The sequence below is a fragment of the Lathamus discolor genome, chromosome 3 (genome assembly GCF_037157495.1).
Source record: "Lathamus discolor isolate bLatDis1 chromosome 3, bLatDis1.hap1, whole genome shotgun sequence".
NCBI lineage: Eukaryota > Metazoa > Chordata > Aves > Psittaciformes > Psittacidae > Lathamus > Lathamus discolor.
Window position 1 is genome coordinate 83,211,321 of NC_088886.1, and position 5,702 is coordinate 83,217,022.

Sequence of the window (5,702 nt, forward strand, 5' to 3'; positions counted from 1 at the left end):
AAAAACCTGACAACATTCTCGCTAATTTCATTTCTAAATGCAAAACTGACTGCCATATTGCTGCTTCTGTTTCTGTGTTAAGAGAAGTTCAATTTTTTTGTGAGTGGCTTGAACAGCAGTCTGCCTATTTTTGATTTCTTTGTCATTTAGGATTCTTAAGCTTGCAAACCTCCTAAAGAAAGATGCAGTGAGTGCATAGGTGGCTCGTGACATTTAGTTTGGGACAAAGCTAAAAGAGTCTCTGGATCATTTATGTCAGAGCACAAGCACTTGAGTTGCTGTGTACACGGGTCACATCAGGTCCACAGCCCATTCTGCCTCTGTGGCTGCCGGGGCCACCGTGCTGTTGGCCACCTCTGTCTCCTGCTGGGGAGGCGGAAGTCTCCATTGTTAATTTCTAGCTGTCATGCCCTATCAGTTGCTTGTTTACAGAAACTTACACTACAGTGAGTCCCCTGGCTCTTTGACTTGGGAAGAACAAATGCTTTTGCTAATCAGGACTTACCAAGGGCAAATTCCCTTCCTTCACCCTCTTCACAAGCAGGTGTATCTAATTGGTGCTTGTGGATCTAATTGGTGCTCATGGAGAGATTGTCTTCTCCTAGGGGGCTTTCTGCTGATACGTTTATTTCTTTTCCTCAGTGAAGGCTGGTCACTGTTCCCTGCTGTAGAAGGTGCAGCATGTTGCATGGTTGTTTTGCTGTGTTGTCTGTGTCTCTTGCTAGCATTAGTATGGGTCCTTGACAAGGTTGCCCTGACTGAAGTGTAATCAATGGACCTTTGGGCTGGATACAGTTTCCAACCAAGGAGGAGCAGGTAAGCCTCCAAAACAAGAGGGGATTGCTTGCTCTGGGTAATCACTTGATCTCCTTTCAGTATTTTGCCATGTGAGGCATTCGTAGTAGCGTGAGCAAAACAGAGTAATGTTTGTTCCCTCCTTTTCCATTAATTTTGAAGTATTGCATCCACTTACCATATATTCATTTTTTTTTCTTTTCTTATTTGCATTCACTCAACAGAACCCAGACCATACCCATTTTTGATGGTAGCTTAAATAAATGTTGCTAGTTGATGACTATCAATTCTGCACAAATGCATGCATAAGAAGGTAAGTTTTCTCAAAGCTGTTTGCTTAGGGGTAGATGAATGCTGTAATGGTGTGTTTATTCAACGGTGATTTATCTGTTGCAATTATTTGCCCTTTAGGGCTGATGGTATTATATTAGTAGGTTTGATCTTTGCCAGCACCTGGATCCCTCTGTGCAATTAGGAAAGTGATACACTGTGTCTGTCATTCTGCTGTTCACCCCTCCTTCTCCACTCCTTCTAAACAAAATGTGGAGAGTAGCAAATCTCATCCTAAAAGCCAAAAAAAGGAATAATGATAGCCAGTACTTGCTTCTGGATTTAAAGGGAAAGATGAATTGCTCAAATAGAATGCAAGAAAGTTTTCCTTATGTCAACAAATAATTTATGATGTGTGTATGGGCAACCAGCAACTCCATTATTGCGGTAGTATGACAAATATTGTGAAGGGGACAGCAAATGGGACGTATCATTCTACTGTCTTGACAAAGATTATAACAAGAATGGGAAACAGGACAAATGTAACTCATTCTGGAGACAGTCCCAGAGCTGTAAACTCATTTGTTCTTCAGCATGAATTATACAGCAATGCAGAGGATGAGAATGTGATTTTCACCATGTTGTATATTTTAATCACTTTTCTTTGCTACTAAACAAATAACTCATTATGAAATGTGGATAGATGGGGAATATTAGTTTTTGAACTATGAACTAAATGAAGAGAAGAAGGCTGTAATGTACGAGTTGTGCCAGTTACATTAGAATTTGATAAGGGTCAAATCCAGCTTTAGCTTAAACAAACAGAATTCCTGCAGATTTCTGAGAATTGCCTGCCATGTCCCAGAGCAGAGCTGGACCCATGCCTTTGCCTTCCTGAGCTTGAGACTTTGGAGACCATTCCACAGCTGGAACCCACAAAAGAAGTTATGGTGGAAAAAATTATGGTTATTAAGTCCCATTGGACCTAGTTCTTCTGGCAAAAAGAGAAGGCAGCTTGACTGTTGTTTATGCCAACTGACTTGGATGCTTTTTGGTGTGGAAAAGCAACATTTGAAAATGCCCAATGAGTTTCATCCAAGGCTAGAATCCTTAAGTAATCTATTCCATGGTAGAAGGCAACTAGGGAGCTCCCTAAGGTGCCAGTGGTTTTCAAGAGCTTGCCTTTTGGGTAGGGGGATGTTTGTGAAAGTCTGTATTAAAGAGAGGAAGAACTAGCTATTAATTTGTGCTAAGTTATTTTCAGAGTAGCTTACTGTCTCTCTAAAACCTTTCTGTGTCAGATCCCTTAGGTTTATTCTGCATGTTTAACTTAGTATTCTGCATCAGAATGCATTTCCTCTCCTTCTGAGAGGAAACCTGAATTTAGTAAATGGAATTTCCATGTTCCAGGTGGCTAGAGGGCTTGAAATGACAAATGATCCTTCATGAAGGTAGATGAGAATATCAGGGCTCCCCTGGTAGTCAAGCAATCATAGCCTATGTGGGAATGCAGGAGGTAAAGTTTTGATTTTGATCCTTAAGTGTGCTGTGATAGCAATGAAAGCCATGGAGTGGTTTGTGTGAATCACAAATGAGTGCATGTGAGCAATGGGCAAACAATCTGGGCTCTTTGTCTGAATGTAGGACATCAGCGTGGGTTTAGAGCACAGAATTGCCTTTGAAAACCTGAAGAACTTAAAGTTAGTTCTGTCTGTTCTGCAGGACTGAGGACAAAACACACCAAGTCTTTGTTTTACCTGTGCTTCAAACCTGATTTTAAGTTTTAGGATCAATTTTTTGGAATCAGTTAAAGATACTTGTGTGCTATGTGTCAGCATTTCTGCACAAATCAGGCTATGCTGTAAACTACTTCAGCTGGGGCATACAGTTTCACCTACCTGGCTGAAGCTCCTGGCCTCCCTTGAATGCTGTGAGGGTTAACTGCTGTAAAGTGTTTCATTCTTGCTGCAGTGATTTCTACCATGCTTGGTGGGAGCTGGCAGACAGCAGAACTGTTTGTGTGACACTGAATCCTTATTTTATCAGGAGGCAGGAGGCCTTTAAATGGACATGCTCAAATTCTGCTGGAGATCCCAGGTTATGCTTTGATTTCATCAGTTTTCTGAGGGTGCTGCTGAGATTAGGCCAGCAAAGGAAAGATGAGAACGACTTTCTATTTCAAGTTGAAAGGCTTGGGGAGACAATGGAATGCATTAAGATTGGTCATCTTCTGCAGAGTACAAGAGACTAACAATATTATTTTTTTTTTTTTTTGTATTTTGAATTAATAGGAAGGACTTAGGTTAGCAGGAATGCTTCATTAGACACAAATTTTTTATCAAACTTTCCTCTCAGGAAAAGAAGGCATGGACCATGTTCAGAGCCTGAAACACCATGGTAAGCTTAAAGTAACATGAGTGAAGTAAGAGGGGTTATTTAGGATTTACGGTTGCTCTAGGTCAGATCAAATTTATTAGTCTAGATCTGTAATTCCCTGGAGTCCTGGCTGGTCTCCAGGCTGCAGTGATCTCAGTTTCTCAGAGGACAGATCTGAAAGCAACATATCTCAAATAATAAAATATTTCCCTTATTTAAACAAAACAACCCCCTTCACTAGCCTAGCTACCACAAGATGCACCTCCTCACACTGTGTACAACAAGCCAGCACAGCCAGGAGCTGGCCCCTGAGGAAGGGAGCACCATTTCTTCTAGCAAAAGGCATAGAACCTATCCCCATTCCCAGGGCAGTCACTCACTCAGTTATGCCTGTGAGCAGGGTACGGCACAGAGGCAATACTCAAGACTTTCCTGACACTTGGGTATGGGAAAGGCTTCTCCCTCTGAGTTAGGGATAAGGAATAGATGAGATTATGGAAGATGACAGTGAGATGAGTGGCCTGAAGCCATCTCTTGGAAGGAATGACCCCCTGGCTGGGCAGTGGGAGTTGTACAATCTATTTCAAGAAGAAGTGTTCTTCTGAACAGGCTTCTGAAGTCTTTCTTGGCTAGAAAAGTACCAGTGCTTCTACTGTTTCCTTTAGAGCCAAGGAGCAAAAATGGTGAGAAAATCTTGAATTAATTTGTTCACTCCAAATTTCACCTGACTTCACAGCCATTTTGCTATTGAAACAAAGATCAAGGTTTCTTTATTTTCTATGTTGCCCTGTAAGTCAACTCATTCTTGCCTAGACTACTGGTGTATAGGGTGAGTTTACTGTGTTATGTTGTGTTTAAATTGCTGAAACCATGGCCAGAACTTGGCTCTCAATGGCTAGGGTAATCACTAGGACTAACCTGGGGAGGAAGAAGCTGCCACAGTGCTAATCCATCACAATAGCAATAGCCTTGTGTCTTAGCTGTCAGGCATCAGGGGCTTGGATATATTGTTTGAGAAAATCAGGGCTTATTCTTGGCTATCATAGCAGAATGTTACTTTTCCCTTCAAAAAATGCTGAGGAAAAAATGTTGGTTTAGAATCATGAACCTGGCAATGACCTGTTGTGGTGTCCATGCCCTAGAGAGACCAGTGAAACAAGGTGATAGAGCAGAAACCTTATTTTGTATTTGGGTTTATCCTTGTTGCAATTCCAAGTCCTCTGATTTCATGATCTGGCTGAAGACTGGACTCCAGAGAACAACAGCTCAGCATAATGCTGGCAATGCTTTCAGCTTTCTCATTACTTCTAAAATGGGTCCCCAGTGGCCCTGATGAAGCATCCATAGGCTCTTCACATCTCTGCTAAGCAGCCGACCCAAATGCTAGCTGCTGTTCCTCCTCTGCCCTCAGGTTAAGGGAGAAAGCACAGATTAGAGAGGTCAAACATCAAGAATGGAGCACAGCCCCAACTAAGGCTCCTGCTCAGGAGCAGGAAAAGAGTGGTTTCTGCATTAGGAAGTGGTGATTACATTTTCTAAAGCCTTTGTGTTTGATATGACTGCACAGGTTTAAAGTGCCTTTCTCCCTTCCTTGCTTTCTGCTCCAGCTATTGAAGGACATCTAGAATTCAGCAACGCGCCACCTTTGTGTCACTCCTAAAACAGTAAAATATAAACAGAGATCTAAAAGTGGATACAGGAGCATAAACTTTCCCAGAACTCTGCTTGTTTTTATTCTCTGCTTAAATAAGTAAACTGTAATGAAATCTACATTTTGACACAGCTTTGGCAGTTTTGATTTACATTTTCACTGAGGCCCAGCAAATATTTCCTCAAGATTTTATCTGAGGTTAAAAGTATTTCTGCGTTTCAACACGCACCTCTGAAAAGTGTCAAACACTTTAGCCATAGTTTGTGCAAATAGAGTTGTGTTTTCCTTCTCTTTATGAAAACCTCCTGAAAAGAGTATTCAGAGGTGACATTAACCGCTTGTGAAGGGCGTTGAAGTATACTTTCTGTGTAAATCACCTGTTCAGTCTAAATGGTAGGTCCCTCGTCCCTCTTCCATCTGCAGATCTGAAAAACTTTGAGAGCTAAATAAGGATGCCAAGTGGGCTGTGCTGATGCTGATCTACCATGTATGACTCTTCCTTGCCTTACATACCACAGTCCTGGTTTTGTGCAACAAGTATCTTGGAGAAATTCACTTCATATTCTGCAATCTTTGAAGGTACCCAGCCTCAATCCTTGCTGAGACACAG

The 5,702-nt window shown here is 41.7% G+C and overlaps 1 long non-coding RNA gene across 1 annotated transcript; it reads left to right on the top strand.

Moving 5' to 3' along the window:
- The first annotated feature begins 673 nt into the window (after positions 1–673).
- Positions 674–5,171, top strand: LOC136011089 (uncharacterized). The gene is made up of 4 exons (XR_010611196.1): positions 674–816; positions 1,020–1,108; positions 3,421–3,462; positions 5,049–5,171. It is a non-coding gene; the product is annotated as an uncharacterized LOC136011089 (long non-coding RNA).
- The last annotated feature ends 531 nt before the right edge of the window (positions 5,172–5,702 follow it).